The sequence below is a fragment of the Phyllobates terribilis genome, unplaced genomic scaffold, assembly GCF_046119375.1.
Source record: "Phyllobates terribilis strain yellow unplaced genomic scaffold, ASM4611937v1 Scaffold_123__1_contigs__length_5148117, whole genome shotgun sequence".
Classification (NCBI taxonomy): domain Eukaryota; kingdom Metazoa; phylum Chordata; class Amphibia; order Anura; family Dendrobatidae; genus Phyllobates; species Phyllobates terribilis.
In genome coordinates, this window is record NW_027362883.1 from 931479 (window position 1) to 959254 (window position 27776).

Below are 27776 nucleotides of genomic sequence, written 5' to 3' on the forward strand. Positions count from 1 at the left end.
ACCACCACCAACCTATAAAGCTGACAGGGGTGGGATAACATCTAGGATTGATAGGATGTTTTTTTCTAAAAATATAATATGTGATGGTTTTTCTCAATTTTCAGTTCCTTTTTCGGACCATGTGTGCCTGAAAGGTGAGTTTAGAGGGGATTTAAGGCGGGTGCATGGGAGAGGTGTGTGGAAATTGAATGTGAGTTTGCTTGAGGATGAGAGAATTGTGAATGATTTTAAGAAAAAATATAGTTGGTGTAAATCTCAAAAGAGTAAGTTTGAAAGTGTATTGGTGTGGTGGGATTGGATGAAGCATGAAGTGCAAAAGTTTTTTCGTCGATGGGGCTATAAAAAGGTTGCCATGGTTAGGAGTCAATATAAAGATTTAATGATGAGGGTGGAATGGCTGGAGAAAATGAGGATGTGTGGTGTGGATGTGGATGATTTGTTAAGTAGTGCGAGAGAGGATTTGAAGAGGACTTTGGAGAGGAAGGGAAGGGAAATAATTTTTAGGTCAAAGGTGGTCCATCTTGATAAAGATGAAAAGTGTTCAAGATATTTCTTTAAAAAAATAAATGGTAAGAAGGAGGGTATGGAGGAGATTTTTGATGTGGATGGTGTTTGTGTGAGTGGGGAGGATGTAATGAAGGAAGTGGTCACGTTTTATGCTGAGATGTTTGGCAGGAAGTGGGTGGATGAGAGTTTGAAAGAAGAAGTGCTTAAGACTTTGGATTGTAAGGTGGATAAGGATGGATGTTCTGGTCTATGTGAGGCAGTGATTGAGGAGGAAGTTAAGAAAGCGGTGTTTGGTGCAAGGAAAAATGTGACGCCTGGGAAGGATGGTTTGCCTGTGGAGCTATATGTTATGATGTGGGAAGTGATGGGTATGGATTTAGTGGAAGTGTGTCAGTTTATGTGGGAGAATGGGATGCTTGCGGGTTCAATGAAGGAGGGAGTGGTGGTCTTAATCCATAAGAAAGGGGATAAAAGGTGTTTGAGTAATTGGAGGCCAATTACGCTTCTGAACGCCGATTACAAGGTATTCAGTAAAATTTTGGCGTGTCGGATGCGTGTGGTTATAGCTGATGTGATTGGTAAAGATCAAGTGTGTGCAGTGCCTGGTAGATGTATGACGGATAATCTGTGTCTTTTAAGAGATGTGTTGTGGGATTGTAAAGTAAGAAAGCAGAAGTGTATGGTGATGGCTGTTGACTTTGAAAAGGCGTTTGATCGCGTGTCTCATGTGTTTCTATTTGAGGTTTTGCGTAGAATGGGTTTTCCGGAGAAATTTGTGCGTGCCGTGAGAGGATTGTATGGGGAGGTGGTGAGTGAATTTCTGGTGAATGGGTTTTTGAGTGAGAAAGTGTGTATTAGGTCTGGTGTGAGGCAAGGTTGTCCCATGTCACCGGTATTATTTGTGTGTGTGATTGAGCCACTGCTGTGTATGATTCGGAAAGAGAAAGTGGTGCGTGGTTTGTTAGTGCCAGGGAGTGGTGGAATGACTGTGAAAGTCTTAGGATATATGGATGATGTAGTAGTGGTGAGTGAGAGTGTGGCCTCTATGGAGAGAGTAAAATTGTTGTTGAATTTTTTTTGTGGCGCGTCAGCGTTTCGTGTGAATTGGAACAAATGCATGTTTAAATGTTTTGGTGACAATAGGATTAAGATGGATGGTGTGGCTGGTGTGGATGGTGCAATTAAAGTGTTGGGAGTTTTTTTTAATGATGATTTGAAAGGTTATGAGAGTTGGGATGAATGTGGTGAGCGGATTGTGCGGAAGATGAATTTTTGGAAGTTACGTTCTTTGTCTTTGGTAGGGAAGGTTCTTATTATTAAGGCTGTTATTCTCCCTATTTTGCTTTATGTTTCTTGTATTTTTCCAGTGCCCTATAGGAAAATTAAAAAAGTGGAGAAACTAATTTTTGTGTTTTTTTGGGGCAGTAGGATGGAAAGACTTAAGAGAGAGATTTTGTTTAAGCAATATTTGTATGGGGGACTGAAGTTTCCGAATATTGAAGTGTTTCTAACATTGCATTTTATTAAGACTACGGTCATTTTGATTGGGAAGAATAATAAAGGGGCATTTATGTGTAAGTATTTGGCTGGATGGATGCTGTATGGTCTGAATTGGGTGAAGCGTGATAAGAATGTGCCTGTTGCTTTTAAGTGTCCTGAGTGGTATGGTTTGATTGAGAAGTTTGTGAGGAAGAATGATTTGTTAGCAGTTGCAATGAAAGACTTTACGTTTGTTAAGAAGGTGATGGGGAAGATGTGTGTGAATGAGTGTGAGAGTAATGTGGTGGGATTGCGTTCTATGGAAGTTGCGCGGGTATGGAAGAAGTTAAGCATTCAAGGTGTGTCGAATAGACAGCGAGATATAGTATGGATGGGCCTTCATAATATTTTGCCAGTGAGGGATTTTCAGAAGAAAAGAGATCTCATAAGATCTGCAGTATGTCCAAGGGATGGTTGTGGAGCGAATGAGACGGTGAGGCACCTTATGTGGGATTGTAATTTTGCGTATGATGTGTGGAAAGGTGTGGGTGGACTGTGTAAAGGGGTTGCTGGTGTGAAGTTTATTGATTGGAGAGTGGCTATGTTTGGTTTTGGTGCTAGTCGTCGTGGCCTAGAAAGGATGATGTGGTTTATTATGGTGTGTGTGCAGGAGAGCTTGTGGGATGTGACAAATTTGTGTGTGTTTAAAAGAGTAAATTTAACAGTAAATGATTGTATTAGGTTGATCTTAGCAAGACTATATGTAATCTATTTGTGGGATACAAGAGAAGGTGGTGGTGGTGGAACAGATTCTGAAGGTGTGTGGAAATACCTTAAGTGGCAGGATATGGTTAAATACCGTTGATATTTTTTCTGGAAATTTCTCTGGCATAGGATTACTTGTTTGTATTTTTGTTGAATAATACTTTAATAAAGAAACCACAATGATGTTTATGAAGTGGCAGTATAACTTATGACGAAGTCTGGTTAACTGTTTGCTTATATCTAAACCTGAGTGGTTTTAAAAAAAAAAAAAAAAAAAAAAAAAATCTGTTCTTATCAGTTTAATATCTGATACGTCCCCTATCTGGGGACCATATATTAAATGGATTTTTAGAACAGGGAGATGGAAAAAGAGCTTGCTCTGTCCACTCCACGCATTGACCTGGTATTGCAGTATCTCCAGGACCGGTGCACCCCTTCTTTAATGCAGTTTCTAAAATCAGAAAGAAGTGAATTCAATGTTTTTTGTTCATTTTGCTTGTTTGTCGGATTTTGGGATGGACTCTTTGGCTTTGCTTTTCTTCTCCTCATTGGATTTTTCATGTTCAAAGTTGCAGAAGCCAGATTACAAGCTCATTTTGGTTCAACTTCAGCAACTGTGCATTGCATTGCCATGTAATGTGATGCAATGCTATCTTTCTAGCTCTCCCTTTTTACTACCTTTTGGATAAACAGACATATTAGGCAAGCATTTTGGAGCTTTCACCTAAATAACTACAGGTGGTGAGATAAGCTGCACAATATAATTGACCTTTCAGTATATTGTTGCACACACACCATCTATTTAGCAAATGCCCTTGTTATCAACAGCAGCCTTTTAAACTCACCTGAGCTAACAGGTATGTGCGCTGGTTACTCTGCTGCGCTTAAAATTTCTTTTTTGGTTTGCTACAATGCCTTTTCTGAAACGTTGTCTCCTTCTGCTGGAACACTGACTTCTTTCATTTAATGCCTGCAGACTATAAAAGAGAACCCAACCCAAAAAGTTTGGTTGATTAGTCTGTGGCATTCTGTTAAACTGTTGCTCATGGCGGTCTCTGTGAGCTTCTCAGCGACATTCAGCCAGCCAGGTATCCTGCCTGCAGTAGATGGAATGTGGCAATGGAACGCTGGCTGCGCGTGTCATAATAGGCTCTGAGCCTTTATATACCTGTGCACAGCAGCAGCCACCTTCAGTCTGCTGCTGGACAGCCAGCAGCAGCAGCAGCAGGAGAGGTATGTAATCAGGAGCCCTCCTGCTAAGGGTAGACAGCTGCTCGTTCCACCCCACTCCCCGCCTTAATTGGTTCTCCTCCCTTTCAACGGTGTTGAGGCGGGTGGGAACAGCAGGGGGTGAAGGTGCTGTGTTTAAAGAGGTGGAGTTATGCAGATCTAAAACGCGTGGATTGCAGCAGCAGCAAGCCGAAAAGTGCAGGCATGTAAGGGATCTAGAGGTTGACAACATGTCTTCTTAACGGGAGTCCAGGAGCTCATCTCCACAAATGGACTTTTCAGGATCCTTGGGTGGCTCCGTAGTTTGAAACCAATTCTGGTTATCGCTTCTCGGCCTTTTGGCTAAGATCAAGTGTAGTATCTGTTCTTATCAGTTTAATATCTGATACGTCCCCTCTCTGGGGACCATATATTAAATGGATTTTTAGAACAGGGAGATGGAAAAAGAGCTTGCTCTGTCCACTCCACGCATTGACCTGGTATTGCAGTATCTCCAGGACCGGTGCACCCCTTCTTTAATGCAGTTTCTAAAATCAGAAAGAATTGAATTCAATGTTTTTTGTTCATTTTGCTTGTTTGTCGGATTTTGGGATGGACTCTTTGGCTTTGCTTTTCTTCTCCTCATTGGATTTTTCATGTTCAAAGTTGCAGAAGCCAGATTACAAGCTCATTTTGGTTCAACTTCAGCAACTGTGCATTGCATTGCCATGTAATGTGATGCAATGCTATCTTTCTAGCTCTCCCTTTTTACTTCCTTTTGGATAAACAGACATATTAGGCAAGCATTTTGGAGCTTTCACCTAAATAACTACAGGTGGTGAGATAAGCTGCACAATATAATTGACCTTTCAGTATATTGTTGCACACACACCATCTATTTAGCAAATGCCCTTGTTATCAACAGCAGCCTTTTAAACTCACCTGAGCTAACAGGTATGTGCGCTGGTTACTCTGCTGCGCTTAAAATTTCTTTTTTGGTTTGCTACAATGCCTTTTCTGAAACGTTGTCTCCTTCTGCTGGAACACTGACTTCTTTCATTTAATGCCTGCAGACTATAAAAGAGAACCCAACCCAAAAAGTTTGGTTGATTAGTCTGTGGCATTCTGTTAAACTGTTGCTTATGGCGGTCTCTGTGAGCTTCTCAGCGACATTCAGCCAGCCAGGTATCCTGCCTGCAGTAGATGGAATGTGGCAATGGAACGCTGGCTGCGCGTGTCATAATAGGCTCTGAGCCTTTATATACCTGTGCACAGCAGCAGCCACCTTCAGTCTGCTGCTGGACAGCCAGCAGCAGCAGCAGCAGGAGAGGTATGTAATCAGGAGCCCTCCTGCTAAGGGTAGACAGCTGCTCGTTCCACCCCACCCCCCGCCTTAATTGGTTCTCCTCCCTTTCAACGGTGTTGAGGCGGGTGGGAACAGCAGGGGGTGAAGGTGCTGTGTTTAAAGAGGTGGAGTTATGCAGATCTAAAACGCGTGGATTGCAGCAGCAGCAAGCCGAAAAGTGCAGGCATGTAAGGGATCTAGAGGTTGACAACATGTCTTCTTAACGGGAGTCCAGGAGCTCATCTCCACAAATGGACTTTTCAGGATCCTTGGGTGGCTCCGTAGTTTGAAACCAATTCTGGTTATCGCTTCTCGGCCTTTTGGCTAAGATCAAGTGTAGTATCTGTTCTTATCAGTTTAATATCTGATACGTCCCCTATCTGGGGACCATATATTAAATGGATTTTTAGAACAGGGAGATGGAAAAAGAGCTTGCTCTGTCCACTCCACGCATTGACCTGGTATTGCAGTATCTCCAGGACCGGTGCACCCCTTCTTTAATGCAGTTTCTAAAATCAGAAAGAATTGAATTCAATGTTTTTTGTTCATTTTGCTTGTTTGTCGGATTTTGGGATGGACTCTTTGGCTTTGCTTTTCTTCTCCTCATTGGATTTTTCATGTTCAAAGTTGCAGAAGCCAGATTACAAGCTCATTTTGGTTCAACTTCAGCAACTGTGCATTGCATTGCCATGTAATGTGATGCAATGCTATCTTTCTAGCTCTCCCTTTTTACTTCCTTTTGGATAAACAGACATATTAGGCAAGCATTTTGGAGCTTTCACCTAAATAACTACAGGTGGTGAGATAAGCTGCACAATATAATTGACCTTTCAGTATATTGTTGCACACACACCATCTATTTAGCAAATGCCCTTGTTATCAACAGCAGCCTTTTAAACTCACCTGAGCTAACAGGTATGTGCGCTGGTTACTCTGCTGCGCTTAAAATTTCTTTTTTGGTTTGCTACAATGCCTTATCTGAAACGTTGTCTCCTTCTGCTGGAACACTGACTTCTTTCATTTAATGCCTGCAGACTATAAAAGAGAACCCAACCCAAAAAGTTTGGTTGATTAGTCTGTGGCATTCTGTTAAACTGTTGCTTATGGCGCTCTCTGTGAGCTTCTCAGCGACATTCAGCCAGCCAGGTATCCTGCCTGCAGTAGATGGAATATGGCAATGGAACGCTGGCTGCGCGTGTCATAATAGGCTCTGAGCCTTTATATACCTGTGCACAGCAGCAGCCACCTTCAGTCTGCTGCTGGACAGCCAGCAGCAGCAGCAGCAGGAGAGGTATGTAATCAGGAGCCCTCCTGCTAAGGGTAGACAGCTGCTCGTTCCACCCCACCCCCCGCCTTAATTGGTTCTCCTCCCTTCCAACGGTGTTGAGGCGGGTGGGAACAGCAGGGGGTGAAGGTGCTGTGTTTAAAGAGGTGGAGTTATGCAGATCTAAAACGCGTGGATTGCAGCAGCAGCAAGCCGAAAAGTGCAGGCATGTAAGGGATCTAGAGGTTGACAACATGTCTTCTTAACGGGAGTCCAGGAGCTCATCTCCACAGATGGACTTTTCAGGATCCTTGGGTGGCTCCGTAGTTTGAAACCAATTCTGGTTATCGCTTCTCGGCCTTTTGGCTAAGATCAAGTGTAGTATCTGTTCTTATCAGTTTAATATCTGATACGTCCCCTATCTGGGGACCATATATTAAATGGATTTTTAGAACAGGGAGATGGAAAAAGAGCTTGCTCTGTCCACTCCACGCATTGACCTGGTATTGCAGTATCTCCAGGACCGGTGCACCCCTTCTTTAATGCAGTTTCTAAAATCAGAAAGAATTGAATTCAATGTTTTTTGTTCATTTTGCTTGTTTGTCGGATTTTGGGATGGACTCTTTGGCTTTGCTTTTCTTCTCCTCATTGGATTTTTCATGTTCAAAGTTGCAGAAGCCAGATTACAAGCTCATTTTGGTTCAACTTCAGCAACTGTGCATTGCATTGCCATGTAATGTGATGCAATGCTATCTTTCTAGCTCTCCCTTTTTACTTCCTTTTGGATAAACAGACATATTAGGCAAGCATTTTGGAGCTTTCACCTAAATAACTACAGGTGGTGAGATAAGCTGCACAATATAATTGACCTTTCAGTATATTGTTGCACACACACCATCTATTTAGCAAATGCCCTTGTTATCAACAGCAGCCTTTTAAACTCACCTGAGCTAACAGGTATGTGCGCTGGTTACTCTGCTGCGCTTAAAATTTCTTTTTTGGTTTGCTACAATGCCTTTTCTGAAACGTTGTCTCCTTCTGCTGGAACACTGACTTCTTTCATTTAATGCCTGCAGACTATAAAAGAGAACCCAACCCAAAAAGTTTGGTTGATTAGTCTGTGGCATTCTGTTAAACTGTTGCTTATGGCGGTCTCTGTGAGCTTCTCAGCGACATTCAGCCAGCCAGGTATCCTGCCTGCAGTAGATGGAATGTGGCAATGGAACGCTGGCTGCGCGTGTCATAATAGGCTCTGAGCCTTTATATACCTGTGCACAGCAGCAGCCACCTTCAGTCTGCTGCTGGACAGCCAGCAGCAGCAGCAGGAGAGGTATGTAATCAGGAGCCCTCCTGCTAAGGGTAGACAGCTGCTCGTTCCACCCCACCCCCCGCCTTAATTGGTTCTCCTCCCTTCCAACGGTGTTGAGGCGGGTGGGAACAGCAGGGGGTGAAGGTGCTGTGTTTAAAGAGGTGGAGTTATGCAGATCTAAAACGCGTGGATTGCAGCAGCAGCAAGCCGAAAAGTGCAGGCATGTAAGGGATCTAGAGGTTGACAACATGTCTTCTTAACGGGAGTCCAGGAGCTCATCTCCACAAATGGACTTTTCAGGATCCTTGGGTGGCTCCGTAGTTTGAAACCAATTCTGGTTATCGCTTCTCGGCCTTTTGGCTAAGATCAAGTGTAGTATCTGTTCTTATCAGTTTAATATCTGATACGTCCCCTATCTGGGGACCATATATTAAATGGATTTTTAGAACAGGGAGATGGAAAAAGAGCTTGCTCTGTCCACTCCACGCATTGACCTGGTATTGCAGTATCTCCAGGACCGGTGCACCCCTTCTTTAATGCAGTTTCTAAAATCAGAAAGAATTGAATTCAATGTTTTTTGTTCATTTTGCTTGTTTGTCGGATTTTGGGATGGACTCTTTGGCTTTGCTTTTCTTCTCCTCATTGGATTTTTCATGTTCAAAGTTGCAGAAGCCAGATTACAAGCTCATTTTGGTTCAACTTCAGCAACTGTGCATTGCATTGCCATGTAATGTGATGCAATGCTATCTTTCTAGCTCTCCCTTTTTACTTCCTTTTGGATAAACAGACATATTAGGCAAGCATTTTGGAGCTTTCACCTAAATAACTACAGGTGGTGAGATAAGCTGCACAATATAATTGACCTTTCAGTATATTGTTGCACACACACCATCTATTTAGCAAATGCCCTTGTTATCAACAGCAGCTTTTTAAACTCACTTGAGCTAACAGGTATGTGCGCTGGTTACTCTGCTGCGCTTAAAATTTCTTTTTTGGTTTGCTACAATGCCTTTTCTGAAACGTTGTCTCCTTCTGCTGGAACACTGACTTCTTTCATTTAATGCCTGCAGACTATAAAAGAGAACCCAACCCAAAAAGTTTGGTTGATTAGTCTGTGGCATTCTGTTAAACTGTTGCTTATGGCGGTCTCTGTGAGCTTCTCAGCGACATTCAGCCAGCCAGGTATCCTGCCTGCAGTAGATGGAATGTGGCAATGGAACGCTGGCTGCGCGTGTCATAATAGGCTCTGAGCCTTTATATACCTGTGCACAGCAGCAGCCACCTTCAGTCTGCTGCTGGACAGCCAGCAGCAGCAGCAGCAGGAGAGGTATGTAATCAGGAGCCCTCCTGCTAAGGGTAGACAGCTGCTCGTTCCACCCCACCCCCCGCCTTAATTGGTTCTCCTCCCTTCCAACGGTGTTGAGGCGGGTGGGAACAGCAGGTGGTGAAGGTGCTGTGTTTAAAGAGGTGGAGTTATGCAGATCTAAAACGCGTGGATTGCAGCAGCAGCAAGCCGAAAAGTGCAGGCATGTAAGGGATCTAGAGGTTGACAACATGTCTTCTTAACGGGAGTCCAGGAGCTCATCTCCACAAATGGACTTTTCAGGATCCTTGGGTGGCTCCGTAGTTTGAAACCAATTCTGGTTATTGCTTCTCGGCCTTTTGGCTAAGATCAAGTGTAGTATCTGTTCTTATCAGTTTAATATCTGATACGTCCCCTATCTGGGGACCATATATTAAATGGATTTTTAGAACAGGGAGATGGAAAAAGAGCTTGCTCTGTCCACTCCACGCATTGACCTGGTATTGCAGTATCTCCAGGACCGGTGCACCCCTTCTTTAATGCAGTTTCTAAAATCAGAAAGAATTGAATTCAATGTTTTTTGTTCATTTTGCTTGTTTGTCGGATTTTGGGATGGACTCTTTGGCTTTGCTTTTCTTCTCCTCATTGGATTTTTCATGTTCAAAGTTGCAGAAGCCAGATTACAAGCTCATTTTGGTTCAACTTCAGCAACTGTGCATTGCATTGCCATGTAATGTGATGCAATGCTATCTTTCTAGCTCTCCCTTTTTACTTCCTTTTGGATAAACAGACATATTAGGCAAGCATTTTGGAGCTTTCACCTAAATAACTACAGGTGGTGAGATAAGCTGCACAATATAATTGACCTTTCAGTATATTGTTGCACACACACCATCTATTTAGCAAATGCCCTTGTTATCAACAGCAGCCTTTTAAACTCACCTGAGCTAACAGGTATGTGCGCTGGTTACTCTGCTGCGCTTAAAATTTCTTTTTTGGTTTGCTACAATGCCTTTTCTGAAACGTTGTCTCCTTCTGCTGGAACACTGACTTCTTTCATTTAATGCCTGCAGACTATAAAAGAGAACCCAACCCAAAAAGTTTGGTTGATTAGTCTGTGGCATTCTGTTAAACTGTTGCTTATGGCGGTCTCTGTGAGCTTCTCAGCGACATTCAGCCAGCCAGGTATCCTGCCTGCAGTAGATGGAATGTGGCAATGGAACGCTGGCTGCGCGTGTAATAATAGGCTCTGAGCCTTTATATACCTGTGCACAGCAGCAGCCACCTTCAGTCTGCTGCTGGACAGCCAGCAGCAGCAGCAGCAGGAGAGGTATGTAATCAGGAGCCCTCCTGCTAAGGGTAGACAGCTGCTCGTTCCACCCCACCCCCCGCCTTAATTGGTTCTCCTCCCTTCCAACGGTGTTGAGGCGGGTGGGAACAGCAGGGGGTGAAGGTGCTGTGTTTAAAGAGGTGGAGTTATGCAGATCTAAAACGCGTGGATTGCAGCAGCAGCAAGCCGAAAAGTGCAGGCATGTAAGGGATCTAGAGGTTGACAACATGTCTTCTTAACGGGAGTCCAGGAGCTCATCTCCACAAATGGACTTTTCAGGATCCTTGAGTGGCTCCGTAGTTTGAAACCAATTCTGGTTATCGCTTCTCGGCCTTTTGGCTAAGATCAAGTGTAGTATCTGTTCTTATCAGTTTAATATCTGATACGTCCCCTATCTGGGGACCATATATTAAATGGATTTTTAGAACAGGGAGATGGAAAAAGAGCTTGCTCTGTCCACTCCACGCATTGACCTGGTATTGCAGTATCTCCAGGACCGGTGCACCCCTTCTTTAATGCAGTTTCTAAAATCAGAAAGAATTGAATTCAATGTTTTTTGTTCATTTTGCTTGTTTGTCGGATTTTGGGATGGACTCTTTGGCTTTGCTTTTCTTCTCCTCATTGGATTTTTCATGTTCAAAGTTGCAGAAGCCAGATTACAAGCTCATTTTGGTTCAACTTCAGCAACTGTGCATTGCATTGCCATGTAATGTGATGCAATGCTATCTTTCTAGCTCTCCCTTTTTACTTCCTTTTGGATAAACAGACATATTAGGCAAGCATTTTGGAGCTTTCACCTAAATAACTACAGGTGGTGAGATAAGCTGCACAATATAATTGACCTTTCAGTATATTGTTGCACACACACCATCTATTTAGCAAATGCCCTTGTTATCAACAGCAGCCTTTTAAACTCACCTGAGCTAACAGGTATGTGCGCTGGTTACTCTGCTGCGCTTAAAATTTCTTTTTTGGTTTGCTACAATGCCTTTTCTGAAACGTTGTCTCCTTCTGCTGGAACACTGACTTCTTTCATTTAATGCCTGCAGACTATAAAAGAGAACCCAACCCAAAAAGTTTGGTTGATTAGTCTGTGGCATTCTGTTAAACTGTTGCTTATGGCGGTCTCTGTGAGCTTCTCAGCGACATTCAGCCAGCCAGGTATCCTGCCTGCAGTAGATGGAATGTGGCAATGGAACGCTGGCTGCGCGTGTCATAATAGGCTCTGAGCCTTTATATACCTGTGCACAGCAGCAGCCACCTTCAGTCTGCTGCTGGACAGCCAGCAGCAGCAGCAGCAGGAGAGGTATGTAATCAGGAGCCCTCCTGCTAAGGGTAGACAGCTGCTCGTTCCACCCCACCCCCCACCTTAATTGGTTCTCCTCCCTTCCAACGGTGTTGAGGCGGGTGGGAACAGCAGGGGGTGAAGGTGCTGTGTTTAAAGAGGTGGAGTTATGCAGATCTAAAACGCGTGGATTGCAGCAGCAGCAAGCCGAAAAGTGCAGGCATGTAAGGGATCTAGAGGTTGACAACATGTCTTCTTAACGGGAGTCCAGGAGCTCATCTCCACAAATGGACTTTTCAGGATCCTTGAGTGGCTCCGTAGTTTGAAACCAATTCTGGTTATCGCTTCTCGGCCTTTTGGCTAAGATCAAGTGTAGTATCTGTTCTTATCAGTTTAATATCTGATACGTCCCCTATCTGGGGACCATATATTAAATGGATTTTTAGAACAGGGAGATGGAAAAAGAGCTTGCTCTGTCCACTCCACGCATTGACCTGGTATTGCAGTATCTCCAGGACCGGTGCACCCCTTCTTTAATGCAGTTTCTAAAATCAGAAAGAATTGAATTCAATGTTTTTTGTTCATTTTGCTTGTTTGTCGGATTTTGGGATGGACTCTTTGGCTTTGCTTTTCTTCTCCTCATTGGATTTTTCATGTTCAAAGTTGCAGAAGCCAGATTACAAGCTCATTTTGGTTCAACTTCAGCAACTGTGCATTGCATTGCCATGTAATGTGATGCAATGCTATCTTTCTAGCTCTCCCTTTTTACTTCCTTTTGGATAAACAGACATATTAGGCAAGCATTTTGGAGCTTTCACCTAAATAACTACAGGTGGTGAGATAAGCTGCACAATATAATTGACCTTTCAGTATATTGTTGCACACACACCATCTATTTAGCAAATGCCCTTGTTATCAACAGCAGCCTTTTAAACTCACCTGAGCTAACAGGTATGTGCGCTGGTTACTCTGCTGCGCTTAAAATTTCTTTTTTGGTTTGCTACAATGCCTTTTCTGAAACGTTGTCTCCTTCTGCTGGAACACTGACTTCTTTCATTTAATGCCTGCAGACTATAAAAGAGAACCCAACCCAAAAAGTTTGGTTGATTAGTCTGTGGCATTCTGTTAAACTGTTGCTTATGGCGGTCTCTGTGAGCTTCTCAGCGACATTCAGCCAGCCAGGTATCCTGCCTGCAGTAGATGGAATGTGGCAATGGAACGCTGGCTGCGCGTGTCATAATAGGCTCTGAGCCTTTATATACCTGTGCACAGCAGCAGCCACCTTCAGTCTGCTGCTGGACAGCCAGCAGCAGCAGCAGCAGGAGAGGTATGTAATCAGGAGCCCTCCTGCTAAGGGTAGACAGCTGCTCGTTCCACCCCACCCCCCACCTTAATTGGTTCTCCTCCCTTCCAACGGTGTTGAGGCGGGTGGGAACAGCAGGGGGTGAAGGTGCTGTGTTTAAAGAGGTGGAGTTATGCAGATCTAAAACGCGTGGATTGCAGCAGCAGCAAGCCGAAAAGTGCAGGCATGTAAGGGATCTAGAGGTTGACAACATGTCTTCTTAACGGGAGTCCAGGAGCTCATCTCCACAAATGGACTTTTCAGGATCCTTGGGTGGCTCCGTAGTTTGAAACCAATTCTGGTTATCGCTTCTCGGCCTTTTGGCTAAGATCAAGTGTAGTATCTGTTCTTATCAGTTTAATATCTGATACGTCCCCTATCTGGGGACCATATATTAAATGGATTTTTAGAACAGGGAGATGGAAAAAGAGCTTGCTCTGTCCACTCCACGCATTGACCTGGTATTGCAGTATCTCCAGGACCGGTGCACCCCTTCTTTAATGCAGTTTCTAAAATCAGAAATAATTGAATTCAATGTTTTTTGTTCATTTTGCTTGTTTGTCGGATTTTGGGATGGACTCTTTGGCTTTGCTTTTCTTCTCCTCATTGGATTTTTCATGTTCAAAGTTGCAGAAGCCAGATTACAAGCTCATTTTGGTTCAACTTCAGCAACTGTGCATTGCATTGCCATGTAATGTGATGCAATGCTATCTTTCTAGCTCTCCCTTTTTACTTCCTTTTGGATAAACAGACATATTAGGCAAGCATTTTGGAGCTTTCACCTAAATAACTACAGGTGGTGAGATAAGCTGCACAATATAATTGACCTTTCAGTATATTGTTGCACACACACCATCTATTTAGCAAATGCCCTTGTTATCAACAGCAGCCTTTTAAACTCACCTGAGCTAACAGGTATGTGCGCTGGTTACTCTGCTGCGCTTAAAATTTCTTTTTTGGTTTGCTACAATGCCTTTTCTGAAACGTTGTCTCCTTCTGCTGGAACACTGACTTCTTTCATTTAATGCCTGCAGACTATAAAAGAGAACCCAACCCAAAAAGTTTGGTTGATTAGTCTGTGGCATTCTGTTAAACTGTTGCTTATGGCGGTCTCTGTGAGCTTCTCAGCGACATTCAGCCAGCCAGGTATCCTGCCTGCAGTAGATGGAATGTGGCAATGGAACGCTGGCTGCGCGTGTCATAATAGGCTCTGAGCCTTTATATACCTGTGCACAGCAGCAGCCACCTTCAGTCTGCTGCTGGACAGCCAGCAGCAGCAGCAGCAGGAGAGGTATGTAATCAGGAGCCCTCCTGCTAAGGGTAGACAGCTGCTCGTTCCACCCCACCCCCCGCCTTAATTGGTTCTCCTCCCTTCCAACGGTGTTGAGGCGGGTGGGAACAGCAGGGGGTGAAGGTGCTGTGTTTAAAGAGGTGGAGTTATGCAGATCTAAAACGCGTGGATTGCAGCAGCAGCAAGCCGAAAAGTGCAGGCATGTAAGGGATCTAGAGGTTGACAACATGTCTTCTTAACGGGAGTCCAGGAGCTCATCTCCACAAATGGACTTTTCAGGATCCTTGGGTGGCTCCGTAGTTTGAAACCAATTCTGGTTATCGCTTCTCGGCCTTTTGGCTAAGATCAAGTGTAGTATCTGTTCTTATCAGTTTAATATCTGATACGTCCCCTATCTGGGGACCATATATTAAATGGATTTTTAGAACAGGGAGATGGAAAAAGAGCTTGCTCTGTCCACTCCACGCATTGACCTGGTATTGCAGTATCTCCAGGACCGGTGCACCCCTTCTTTAATGCAGTTTCTAAAATCAGAAAGAATTGAATTCAATGTTTTTTGTTCATTTTGCTTGTTTGTCGGATTTTGGGATGGACTCTTTGGCTTTGCTTTTCTTCTCCTCATTGGATTTTTCATGTTCAAAGTTGCAGAAGCCAGATTACAAGCTCATTTTGGTTCAACTTCAGCAACTGTGCATTGCATTGCCATGTAATGTGATGCAATGCTATCTTTCTAGCTCTCCCTTTTTACTTCCTTTTGGATAAACAGACATATTAGGCAAGCATTTTGGAGCTTTCACCTAAATAACTACAGGTGGTGAGATAAGCTGCACAATATAATTGACCTTTCAGTATATTGTTGCACACAAACCATCTATTTAGCAAATGCCCTTGTTATCAACAGCAGCCTTTTAAACTCACCTGAGCTAACAGGTATGTGCGCTGGTTACTCTGCTGCGCTTAAAATTTCTTTTTTGGTTTGCTACAATGCCTTTTCTGAAACGTTGTCTCCTTCTGCTGGAACACTGACTTCTTTCATTTAATGCCTGCAGACTATAAAAGAGAACCCAACCCAAAAAGTTTGGTTGATTAGTCTGTGGCATTCTGTTAAACTGTTGCTTATGGCGGTCTCTGTGAGCTTCTCAGCGACATTCAGCCAGCCAGGTATCCTGCCTGCAGTAGATGGAATGTGGCAATGGAACGCTGGCTGCGCGTGTCATAATAGGCTCTGAGCCTTTATATACCTGTGCACAGCAGCAGCCACCTTCAGTCTGCTGCTGGACAGCCAGCAGCAGCAGCAGCAGGAGAGGTATGTAATCAGGAGCCCTCCTGCTAAGGGTAGACAGCTGCTCGTTCCACCCCACCCCCCGCCTTAATTGGTTCTCCTCCCTTCCAACGGTGTTGAGGCGGGTGGGAACAGCAGGGGGTGAAGGTGCTGTGTTTAAAGAGGTGGAGTTATGCAGATCTAAAACGCGTGGATTGCAGCAGCAGCAAGCCGAAAAGTGCAGGCATGTAAGGGATCTAGAGGTTGACAACATGTCTTCTTAACGGGAGTCCAGGAGCTCATCTCCACAAATGGACTTTTCAGGATCCTTGGGTGGCTCCGTAGTTTGAAACCAATTCTGGTTATCGCTTCTCGGCCTTTTGGCTAAGATCAAGTGTAGTATCTGTTCTTATCAGTTTAATATCTGATACATCCCCTATCTGGGGACCATATATTAAATGGATTTTTAGAACAGGGAGATGGAAAAAGAGCTTGCTCTGTCCACTCCACGCATTGACCTGGTATTGCAGTATCTCCAGGACCGGTGCACCCCTTCTTTAATGCAGTTTCTAAAATCAGAAAGAATTGAATTCAATGTTTTTTGTTCATTTTGCTTGTTTGTCGGATTTTGGGATGGACTCTTTGGCTTTGCTTTTCTTCTCCTCATTGGATTTTTCATGTTCAAAGTTGCAGAAGCCAGATTACAAGCTCATTTTGGTTCAACTTCAGCAACTGTGCATTGCATTGCCATGTAATGTGATGCAATGCTATCTTTCTAGCTCTCCCTTTTTACTTCCTTTTGGATAAACAGACATATTAGGCAAGCATTTTGGAGCTTTCACCTAAATAACTACAGGTGGTGAGATAAGCTGCACAATATAATTGACCTTTCAGTATATTGTTGCACACACACCATCTATTTAGCAAATGCCCTTGTTATCAACAGCAGCCTTTTAAACTCACCTGAGCTAACAGGTATGTGCGCTGGTTACTCTGCTGCGCTTAAAATTTCTTTTTTGGTTTGCTACAATGCCTTTTCTGAAACGTTGTCTCCTTCTGCTGGAACACTGACTTCTTTCATTTAATGCCTGCAGACTATAAAAGAGAACCCAACCCAAAAAGTTTGGTTGATTAGTCTGTGGCATTCTGTTAAACTGTTGCTTATGGCGGTCTCTGTGAGCTTCTCAGCGACATTCAGCCAGCCAGGTATCCTGCCTGCAGTAGATGGAATGTGGCAATGGAACGCTGGCTGCGCGTGTCATAATAGGCTCTGAGCCTTTATATACCTGTGCACAGCAGCAGCCACCTTCAGTCTGCTGCTGGACAGCCAGCAGCAGGAGAGGTATGTAATCAGGAGCCCTCCTGCTAAGGGTAGACAGCTGCTCGTTCCACCCCACCCCCCGCCTTAATTGGTTCTCCTCCCTTCCAACGGTGTTGAGGCGGGTGGGAACAGCAGGGGGTGAAGGTGCTGTGTTTAAAGAGGTGGAGTTATGCAGATCTAAAACGCGTGGATTGCAGCAGCAGCAAGCCGAAAAGTGCAGGCATGTAAGGGATCTAGAGGTTGACAACATGTCTTCTTAACGGGAGTCCAGGAGCTCATCTCCACAAATGGACTTTTCAGGATCCTTGGGTGGCTCCGTAGTTTGAAACCAATTCTGGTTATCGCTTCTCGGCCTTTTGGCTGAGATCAGGTGCAGTGATCTAACGGTTGCTGCCTTGGTCTTGGCTGAGAGGTGCCCGGGGTACCCGGCTCCTTGGCCTGGGGGGATCGTCTCACCTTTTGGTGGGACTTCACCCCCCTGCTGCTATTAGGGAGCTGGCTTAGTCCCCGGGCAACAAGTTGCGATCCCCCGGCGAAAGGCCGAGCCCGTAGTGACGGTAAGCCTTTGCCACTTTGGTGAGATGCCTTGTTCATTTCAATTTTCCACTGGCTCCGGCCAGATCAGGAACTCGGTGCGTATCGAGGTTCCAGCAAACCATGTCGGATATGACAACCCCCGTGAGTTCTATGTACAGATTTTGAGAGATCTGTTGAACGTGAAAGATCATGATGTTTACTGCCTGCAGGAGAAGGGGCAGAGTACATATATTCTCACGTTCTCGACCAAGGTTGCCTGCCAGCACTTTTACGAATGCGTTAAGGGCCACCGCAACAGCAAGCTGTTGGACGGAGTGATTTTTACGGGTCTATATGGCGGAGTTGACGTTCCCCTTGTGGTATACATGTTTAACCCCCATGTGTCCACAGATGATATTGAGCTTTTTCTGAGCAGATATTGTACATCTGTCAGATTTACGGGGAACGTCAAAGGTCGGAGCGGTTTCTGGAATGGGAAACGACGCTTTATGGTACGCTTCAGACTTGACCCTGGGGGTGTAGAAGGCCTTATGCACCCCCCCTCCACAGTGGTGCTGGGAAGAGACCATGGCTACCTCTTCTATGATGGACAACCATTCAGGTGTCGTAGGTGTGGTGACCTTGGTCACATACAGAGCGATTGTAAGAACGAGCGGATGAGTCAGTGCCACAATTGTGGACAATGGGGTCATGCCTCAAAGGACTGTAAGAACAGTAAGACCTGCAGTGGGTGCGGAATGTCTACTCACCTGTTCAGTAATTGTCCGATGCGGACAAGGTCTCGTGGTGGCTCTCGGGCGCCTGCGGCTAGTTCCGCAGGAGTTCCTGCTGATGCCAGCAGGGTCAGCCCGGGTGACCCCAGAAAAAGCTTTGTGGACATTACTAAAGGTCAAAAACAGTCTGACTCAGTCGATGCTCAGTCGGTACCTTTGCGGAAAAACCCGGCCTCTGTAGCCGAGGTCACGCCTTTGCCTACTCCTGCAGGGGTCCAGGTTTCACCTGGTGGGGAGATGGCACCTTCTCAGAGCGGAAATGAGAGGGAACCAAAAAAGAGGCGAAAATCTGGAGCTGTTGGTACCAATCCAGATGTCCATCCAGATACCCCTGCTGATGCCAGCACAGATGTTGGACCAGATGTCTGCCCTGATGCCAGTCCAGACGGATGCCCTGATGCCAATCCAGATGGATGCCCTGATGCCAATCCAGACGGATGCCCTGATGCCAATCCAGATGGATGTCCTGATGCCAACCCAGATGGATGCCTTGATGCCAGTCCAGATGGATGTCCTGATGCCAGTCCAGATGGATGTCCTGATGCCAGTCCAGATGGATGTCCTGGAACCATTCCTGATGGATGTCCTGTTGCCTGCCTGGATGATAGAGGTCGTGCAGTGGTTGGTGAACCTGTTGCTGGTCCTGATGGTCATCCTGCTCCGGAGATGATGTCCCTTGGTGCTCCTGGAGGGTCTGCGGGTATTCCACCTGCTGCAGTGCCTGGTGAGGATCGGGTGGATTCGGAGGATCGGATGGATCTCAGCGCCAGTGGTAAGAGAAGTCGTGAAGAGGCACAGGAGGAGCATAACCTGCCTCAGATGTCCCGTAAAGTCTTTCTATCTAGTGCTGCAAAAATTCTCAGCCCAGAGGGGACTAACTTAATTGAGGATTTCACGGACTCAGATGAAACGGACAGTTTACGAACTGTGTCATCCCTTCCTTCACCTTCTCTGTCACAAATTATTGATTCAGATTCAGAGTATAATGAATCAATAAAAAACACCTAACATGGCAGAAATCCGTGCTGCCTCACTAAATGTGAGAAGCCTAAAGAGCCCTGTTAGACGGGCTGCTTTGTTTGCTTGGTTACTGACTCTGAACTTTGACATTTTTTTCCTGCAAGAATGCGGTATTGATCACGATTTGTCATACCCCAACTTAAAAATGGACTGGTCAGCAGGACCCTCTATTTGGTCAGGGTCCAATGAAAATAAAGCTGCCGGGGTTGGGATTTTATTCAAATGTCAAAATGTTAATGTTTTATCCATCACTGAAATAGTTCCAGGTCGTGCCTTATCAACTCATGTTATTTTAAATGGTTTTACCTGTCGTCTTATTAATGTTTATGCATCCCCAGAGAAAAATGAGCGTGCTTCCCTTTTTAATGTCATCCCTTTGTTTTTATCAGGTCCGTCCCCTGTGATAGTGGGAGGGGATTTTAACTGTGTCATGTTGGGGGAGGGGAGGAGTGGAGGTGATACTAATGGAAGAACAGACAAAACATCCAGTCTGTTAAAACATTTGACAACGGACCTCAAATTATTAGATGCTTGGAGAAAGTCCTACCCTACTGACCCTGGGCATACATGGAGGGGTAGAGGGATGTCATCTCGTATTGATTTTATTTTTTCCTCTTCTGATGTTTTTAAACCTAGGAATGCTGGTCTAATAGAAAATATTTTTTCTGATCATGTATTACTATACAGTGTATTGCAAACTCCACAGGAAGCAAAAGTTGGAAAAGGTATGTGGAAATTGAATGTGCTCTTATTAGAAGACGAACTGGTAAGGGCGGAGTTTTATGCAAAGTATGAGAGTTGGAGAAGACGGAAACACCCAAATCAGAGTATGTTGGGGTGGTGGGAGTGTGTTAAAACCCGTATTAAAGAATTTTTTATTAAAATTGGTAAAAGGAAGGCACGTGAAAAAAGGAAATGTTTTAAAGATTTTAATGTCAGGATGCAAACTCTCCATAAGCTTAAGGGGTGGGGAGTGCCTGGTGTGGATGGTGAGATTGCCAAGATCCAGACAGAAATCCAAAAATTCCTGGAACAAAAGGGTAAAGAAATTATATTTAATGCCCGTGTGAAATATTTGGAAGAGGGTGAGACCTGCTCAAGGTTCTTCTTTAAAAAAATGAGTGACAAAAAACAAGTGATTACTGAGCTAGAAGGACAATCTTCCACTGAGAGCATTTTAGAGCATACTGCTAATTTTTATAGAGATCTTTTTAGTATTAAAAATGTTGATGAACCTGCTTTTACAGAGAATCTTAATGTTTTATCCCAGTTTTTAAATAAAGATGACCAGATTTTTTTAGCTAAAGAACTTTTACCCAGTGAAATTGAAGAGACCCTTAAGAGTTTTAATAAAGGTAAGGCTCCTGGATCAGATGGCCTTCCTATTGAATTTTATCTTTGCTTTTGGGATCTAATTAAGGAGGATTTTATACAAGTAGTTTGTGAAGCCTCTAAGGCTGATTTATTACCATATTCATGGCGTAAAAGTATGATTACATTAATTTTTAAGAAAGGTGATAAATCAAAGTTGGAGAATTGGAGGCCTATTTCACTATTAAATACAGACTACAAGATTTTAGCTAAAGTTGTTGCTGGTCGTCTTAAAGCAGTTATTAAAAATGTAATTCATCCAGATCAGGTTTGTGGTGTCCCCGGGAGATCAATCTGGGAGCATCTAAACCTAATTCGTGATCTTATCTGGTTTCAAAAAGATAGAAAACAGCCACTAGCTATTTTATCTTTGGATTTTATGAAAGCGTTTGATAGGGTCTCCCACTTTTATCTTTTTAAAGTTATGGGAAAGATGGGGTTCCCTGATTCTTTTATTCAGAAAATTGCGCTTTTATACAAACAGTCATATGCCCGGATTTTAGTCAATGGTTTTTTAACTAGAGAGGTGGAGCTTCTTTCCGGTGTTAAACAAGGTTGCCCCATGTCCCCACTTTTATTTGTCTGCTCCATTGAGCCACTGTTGTGCCTGCTGCGTCGGGACAAGGTGGTTAGGGGCATTTTTATTCCGGGTGGGGGTGGACAACAAGTTAAAGCCATTGGATATATGGATGACATATCTGTATATGGCACTAGCTCAGCATCTATTAACAGAGCAATTCTAATTACTGAAATTTTTAGTGCTGGGTCTGGGTTTAAGTTGAATATAAATAAATGTGACTGTATGATTATGGGTCAATGGGAGTCAGATCCGCCTAGGGTTCCCACACAAACAGTAGGAATCAAGATCCTGGGTGTCTTGTTTAATCCTGCTAATGATGGTATTGAAAACTGGGATTTGGTTTTGAATAAATTAAATCAGAAGATCTCTTTATGGCAAACTCGAAAACTAACAATGGAGGGCAAGATTCTTGTAATTAAAATGGTTTTGCTTCCTATCATTTTGTATGCTGCTATGGTTTTTCCCCCTAATTCTCTGTATCTTAAAAGACTTATGAAGCCCATGTTTTATTTTCTGTGGGGATCCAAAATGGAGAAATTGAGGAGGGAGGTGGTATGTAAAAGCAAGAAAAATGGGGGTAAAGGGTTCCCTGATTTAAAATTGTTTTTATTTATCAAGTTTTTTGTATTTTGTTGCAAAAGCTTGAATAATGTTGGAGCTTTCTCTTGTTTTCTTAGATATACAACTGGGTTTCTTTTCCGAAAGTTGAACTTCAGTATGACTGTTAATTGTCCTTTTCTCTTATCTCCCCCTAAGCATTACAAGATCTTGGAGAAGGTCATTTCAGAATATGATCTGACCCAAGTTGATCGTCAGCTTTTATTTGATCAACGTAAGTTAACAGTTATTTGTAAGGGACATGAGGAGATGGAGGATGTGTCTAATTTTTCCATCTCCAGGTGCCGCCTAGTGTGGAACAACGTGGCCTGTCCTGCACTTAGCAACTCACAAAAGGATTTAGCTTGGCAGGTTGTTCACCAATGTCTCCCTACGAGAGCTTTTCAGCATCATAGGGGGCTGGTGGCTAGTGCTAGATGTCCCAGAGAAAGATGCGCCCCAAACGAGTCAGTGTTTCATTTACTGTGGGATTGCCCCTACGCACAAGAGCTATGGCAGACGGTGGGCACCCTCCTAAAATGGATATGTGGTATACAAACCCTTAATTGTGACATTATAATATATGGGATAATTAATTGCCCAACCATGAAACAAGCACGAGTCGCATGGCTTATAATAAACTGTTTAAAAGAAGCTTTATGGAAAGTGCGCAATATATTATTGTTTAAACGTGAATTTATTCCTGTCAAAGATTGTATTGGGCTTGCTCTTTGTGAAATGTTTACATACTACCTGAGAGATTGTAAAAAGATGGGAATCAATGAAGCAAAAAAGCTATGGTGTTTGCAAATTTGGAATATGTATTTATTTATGTAAATTATATGCAAAACTGTGTTTTATGCTTTTTATGCTTTTAAGTGCATTTTAATTCTGACTCTGTATTAGTTTTATGTCATATTTTATTCCAGTATTTGTGATTTGTTTCAAATATTGTATCGGATATGTTCTTTGTGAAAAGTTTTCATACTACCTGATTGTAAAAAGATAAAGTTAAAAAGCTATGGTGTTTGCATTTGACATATGTATTTATTTATGCAAATTATATGCAAAACTGTGTTTTATGATTTTTATGCTTTTATGCGCTTTTTAAATCTGACCTTGTATTTGTTTTATGTCATATTTTATTCAAGTCTTTGTGATTTGTTTGTAATTTATGATGTATGTCTGATTTAAATAAAGCTTGTTTGAAAACGGATCTGTTCTTATCAGTTTAATATCTGATACGTCCCCTATCTGGGGACCATATATTAAATGGATTTTTAGAACAGGGAGATGGAAAAAGAGCTTGCTCTGTCCACTCCACGCATTGACCTGGTATTGCAGTATCTCCAGGACCGGTGCACCCCTTCTTTAATGCAGTTTCTAAAATCAGAAAGAATTGAATTCAATGTTTTTTGTTCATTTTGCTTGTTTGTCGGATTTTGGGATGGACTCTTTGGCTTTGCTTTTCTTCTCCTCATTGGATTTTTCATGTTCAAAGTTGCAGAAGCCAGATTACAAGCTCATTTTGGTTCAACTTCAGCAACTGTGCATTGCATTGCCATGTAATGTGATGCAATGCTATCTTTCTAGCTCTCCCTTTTTACTTCCTTTTGGATAAACAGACATATTAGGCAAGCATTTTGGAGCTTTCACCTAAATAACTACAGGTGGTGAGATAAGCTGCACAATATAATTGACCTTTCAGTATATTATTGCACACACACCATCTATTTAGCAAATGCCCTTGTTATCAACAGCAGCCTTTTAAACTCACCTGAGCTAACAGGTATGTGCGCTGGTTACTCTGCTGCGCTTAAAATTTCTTTTTTGGTTTGCTACAATGCCTTTTCTGAAACGTTGTCTCCTTCTGCTGGAACACTGACTTCTTTCATTTAATGCCTGCAGACTATAAAAGAGAACCCAACCCAAAAAGTTTGTTTGATTAGTCTGTGGCATTCTGTTAAACTGTTGCTTATGGCGGTCTCTGTGAGCTTCTCAGCGACATTCAGCCAGCCAGGTATCCTGCCTGCAGTAGATGGAATGTGGCAATGGAACGCTGGCTGCGCGTGTCATAATAGGCTCTGAGCCTTTATATACCTGTGCACAGCAGCAGCCACCTTCAGTCTGCTGCTGGACAGCCAGCAGCAGCAGCAGCAGGAGAGGTATGTAATCAGGAGCCCTCCTGCTAAGGGTAGACAGCTGCTCGTTCCACCCCACCCCCCGCCTTAATTGGTTCTCCTCCCTTCCAACGGTGTTGAGGCGGGTGGGAACAGCAGGGGGTGAAGGTGCTGTGTTTAAAGAGGTGGAGTTATGCAGATCTAAAACGCGTGGATTGCAGCAGCAGCAAGCCGAAAAGTGCAGGCATGTAAGGGATCTAGAGGTTGACAACATGTCTTCTTAACGGGAGTCCAGGAGCTCATCTCCACAAATGGACTTTTCAGGATCCTTGGGTGGCTCCGTAGTTTGAAACCAATTCTGGTTATCGCTTCTCGGCCTTTTGGCTAAGACCAAGTGTCTTGTCTGGGGTCCTTGAGTGTTTTCCCTTGGCCTTCCGGCATCGCCATCTTGATGGCTTAAGCCGGTTGCTGCTTTAGGGGGAGAACGAGGAGGAACGAGAGAGTGATCATAATGGGCGTGAAGATACGCTATGCTGGGACCGATGACAATCGGGTTCGCAATGCATTCCGCATTGAAGTTGATGCTGCTGTCAGAGAGCGTTTCAATCTGTCGTATATGGTGCACGAGGTGATCTTCAAAATCCTGGAAGTGACAAGAGAAAACATCGTCTGCCTGCAGGAATCCCGGAAAGAAGGACGGTATGTCTTGGTGCTGCAATCTATGGCGGCTTGCCGGAACCTGTATAAGAAGTTGAGGGAGCAGGAGAAGAATCCAACCTTGCATGGTTTGACTTTTACAGTCTTGTACTCCAAAGGTGATGTTCCCCTAGTCATATTTATGTATAATCCCTTTGTGCACGAACATGACATTGCGACTTTTCTTAAGAGGCATTGTGACTTTGTGAGCAACAGTCACAAAATCATGAACGAGGAGAACTTATGGACTGGCAAATACAGATATTTTGTCAGATTTGGGGAAAGTTCTTCGGAGCCTGGAGGTGTTCATTACCCTCCCCAAAGTTTCTCTATCGGGAGAGATAGGGGTATTCTCTTCTTTCCTGAGGCCCCAGTTTTTTGCAGGAAATGTAAGAAGTACGGACACTTACAAGAGGTTTGTACTGCTGTGCCTGTTTGCTCCAAGTGCAACCAAAGTGGGCATGTTGCTAAGGACTGTACCAATCCAATTGTTTGCAATGCTTGTGGTATGGAGGGGCATGCCTTTAAGGATTGTACTCGTCGTGCGAACGAGGGCAAGGCAAGGGCATACTCTGAGGTGGTCTCGAACTCTCCGAGGCCTAAGAGTGTGGCACCTGAGGCCGCAGTTTCTTCCAGGGTGAAGGTAGTGGAACAGCGTGTGGAGACTGCTCCAGTGAGGGCGTCTGCTGACCTACTGGTGGAGCCCGGGAGAGTGGAAGAGGTTCTGGCAGCTGAGATGGACATTTCTTCCTATCAGGGGGGTTTCATTGACTCCTTTTGTGAAGAACGTGAGGGAGCCTTGGAAATCCCAGGGGACCCGGCTCTCAGTTGGAGCAGTGAAAGTATGGATGAAGAGGGAGCTGGAGGTCAAGGAGACTTCACTGAGACTGGGGTGAGGTCTTCTGAGGAACCGGACCGCGCTAAGAATAAAAGGGCCCGGTTGTCTGAACCATCAAGTAGCCAATGCGTGGCAAGTCCGGTGAGTGAGCGGGATTACCCAGTGGTTTCTCTTTCTCCTGCATCAACGGCTTACCTGGAGGAGAATTTGGAGTCCACTATCTTTCAGCTAAGTGGGAGTTCGCCGGATGACAAAGGATAAGGAAGGCATGTTTTTTTGCTGAGACTGGTGTTTCTGGTTTTTGAGCCAAAGAATGGTCTCTAAACCAAATTGGGACATTGCGTCCCTTAATGTAAGACTTTTAAAGTCTAGAGTTAGAAGATCTGTGATTCTGGACTTCTTACATAACCATTCTTTTGATATTATGTGTCTGCAGGAGTGTGGTATAGAAGAACCCCTGGAAGACGCTGATTGGCCATATGGCCAGCATATCTGGTCTGGCTCTAGTGGGAATAAAAATGATGGAGTTGGGATAGTATTAAATAATAGAAATTTTGTTTTTGAATATTATAAGGTAATAGAGGTGGGTCGTTGCATCTCTGCAGTTGTGTGTGGGAGGGGGTGGAAAGTTAAAATTATAAATATTTATGGTCCTACAAAAAAAGAAGACAGGTTAAGTTTGTTAGATAAATTATGTTTAGAATTACCTGGTAGGATCCCTGTGATAGTAACAGGTGATTTTAACTGTGTAACTGAGGGGAAAGTTGATGCCTCAGGAAAAAAATTGGCAAACATTATTTCTGATTTTTTCTTTTTTGATGCTGCTGAGGTTTATTTGGGGAAGCCACCGCCACCAACCTATAAAGCTGACAGGGGTGGGATAACATCTAGGATTGATAGGATGTTTTTTTCTAAAAATATAATATGTGATGGTTTTTCTCAATTTTCAGTTCCTTTTTCGGACCATGTGTGCCTGAAAGGTGAGTTTAGAGGGGATTTAAGGCGGGTGCATGGGAGAGGTGTGTGGAAATTGAATGTGAGTTTGCTTAAGGATGAGAGAATTGTGAATGATTTTAAGAAAAAATATAGTTGGTGTAAATCTCAAAAGAGTAAGTTTGAAAGTGTGTTGGTGTGGTGGGATTGGATGAAGTATGAAGTGCAAAAGTTTTTTCGTCGATGGGGCTATAAAAAGGCTGCCATGGTTAGGAGTCAATATAAAGATTTAATGATGAGGGTGGAATGGCTGGAGAAAATGAGGATGTGTGGTGTGGATGTGGATGATTTGTTAAGAAGTGCGAGAGAGGATTTGAAGAGGACTTTGGAGAGGAAGGGAAGGGAAATAATTTTTAGGTCAAAGGTGGTCCATCTTGATAAAGATGAAAAGTGTTCAAGATATTTCTTTAAAAAAATAAATGGTAAGAAGGAGGGTATGGAGGAGATTTTTGATGTGGATGGTGTTTGTGTGAGTGGGGAGGATGTAATGAAGGAAGTGGTCACGTTTTATGCTGAGTTGTTTGGCAGGAAGTGGGTGGATGAGAGTTTGAAAGAAGAAGTGCTTAAGACTTTGGATTGTAAGGTGGATAAGGATGGATGTTCTGGTCTATGTGAGGCAGTGATTGAGGAGGAAGTTAAGAAAGCGGTGTTTGGTGCAAGGAAAAATGTGACGCCTGGGAAGGATGGTTTGCCTGTGGAGCTATATGTTATGATGTGGGAAGTGATGGGTATGGATTTAGTGGAAGTGTGTCAGTTTATGTGGGAGAATGGGATGCTTGCGGGTTCAATGAAGGAGGGAGTGGTGGTCTTAATCCATAAGAAAGGGGATAAAAGGTGTTTGAGTAATTGGAGGCCAATTACGCTTCTGAACGCCGATTACAAGGTATTCAGTAAAATTTTGGCGTGTCGGATGCGTGTGGTTGTAGCTGATGTGATTGGTAAAGATCAAGTGTGTGCAGTGCCTGGTAGATGTATGACGGATAATCTGTGTCTTTTAAGAGATGTGTTGTGGGATTGTAAAGTAAGAAAGCAGAAGTGTATGGTGATGGCTGTTGACTTTGAAAAGGCGTTTGATCGCGTGTCTCATGTGTTTCTATTTGAGGTTTTGCGTAGAATGGATTTTCCGGAGAAATTTGTGCGTGCCGTGAGAGGATTGTATGGGGAGGTGGTGAGTGAATTTCTGGTGAATGGGTTTTTGAGTGAGAAAGTGTGTATTAGGTCTGGTGTGAGGCAAGGTTGT

At 43.7% G+C, this 27776-nt stretch overlaps 10 non-coding genes and 2 pseudogenes across 10 annotated transcripts; all 12 read left to right on the forward strand.

The window, feature by feature from the left end:
- Positions 1–2973: 2973 nt before the first annotated feature.
- On the forward strand, positions 2974–3188 carry LOC141202590 (U2 spliceosomal RNA; annotated as a pseudogene).
- A 1115-nt stretch (positions 3189–4303) lies between these two features.
- Positions 4304–4494, forward strand: LOC141202305 (U2 spliceosomal RNA). The gene has a single exon (XR_012273582.1). It is a non-coding gene; the product is annotated as a U2 spliceosomal RNA (small nuclear RNA).
- A 1115-nt stretch (positions 4495–5609) lies between these two features.
- Positions 5610–5800, forward strand: LOC141203063 (U2 spliceosomal RNA). Its single transcript, XR_012274204.1, has one exon. It is a non-coding gene; the product is annotated as a U2 spliceosomal RNA (small nuclear RNA).
- A 1115-nt stretch (positions 5801–6915) lies between these two features.
- LOC141203064 (U2 spliceosomal RNA) lies at positions 6916–7106 on the forward strand. The gene has a single exon (XR_012274205.1). It is a non-coding gene; the product is annotated as a U2 spliceosomal RNA (small nuclear RNA).
- Positions 7107–8218: 1112 nt separating this feature from the next.
- LOC141203065 (U2 spliceosomal RNA) lies at positions 8219–8409 on the forward strand. The gene has a single exon (XR_012274206.1). It is a non-coding gene; the product is annotated as a U2 spliceosomal RNA (small nuclear RNA).
- Positions 8410–9524: 1115 nt separating this feature from the next.
- LOC141202217 (U2 spliceosomal RNA) lies at positions 9525–9715 on the forward strand. Its single transcript, XR_012273498.1, has one exon. It is a non-coding gene; the product is annotated as a U2 spliceosomal RNA (small nuclear RNA).
- A 1115-nt stretch (positions 9716–10830) lies between these two features.
- On the forward strand, positions 10831–11021 carry LOC141203067 (U2 spliceosomal RNA). Its single transcript, XR_012274208.1, has one exon. It is a non-coding gene; the product is annotated as a U2 spliceosomal RNA (small nuclear RNA).
- Positions 11022–12136: 1115 nt separating this feature from the next.
- LOC141203068 (U2 spliceosomal RNA) lies at positions 12137–12327 on the forward strand. Its single transcript, XR_012274209.1, has one exon. It is a non-coding gene; the product is annotated as a U2 spliceosomal RNA (small nuclear RNA).
- A 1115-nt stretch (positions 12328–13442) lies between these two features.
- Positions 13443–13633, forward strand: LOC141203069 (U2 spliceosomal RNA). The gene has a single exon (XR_012274210.1). It is a non-coding gene; the product is annotated as a U2 spliceosomal RNA (small nuclear RNA).
- Positions 13634–14748: 1115 nt separating this feature from the next.
- Positions 14749–14939, forward strand: LOC141203070 (U2 spliceosomal RNA). Its single transcript, XR_012274211.1, has one exon. It is a non-coding gene; the product is annotated as a U2 spliceosomal RNA (small nuclear RNA).
- A 1115-nt stretch (positions 14940–16054) lies between these two features.
- LOC141202318 (U2 spliceosomal RNA) lies at positions 16055–16245 on the forward strand. The gene has a single exon (XR_012273594.1). It is a non-coding gene; the product is annotated as a U2 spliceosomal RNA (small nuclear RNA).
- Positions 16246–23085: 6840 nt separating this feature from the next.
- On the forward strand, positions 23086–23258 carry LOC141202571 (U2 spliceosomal RNA; annotated as a pseudogene).
- The last annotated feature ends 4518 nt before the right edge of the window (positions 23259–27776 follow it).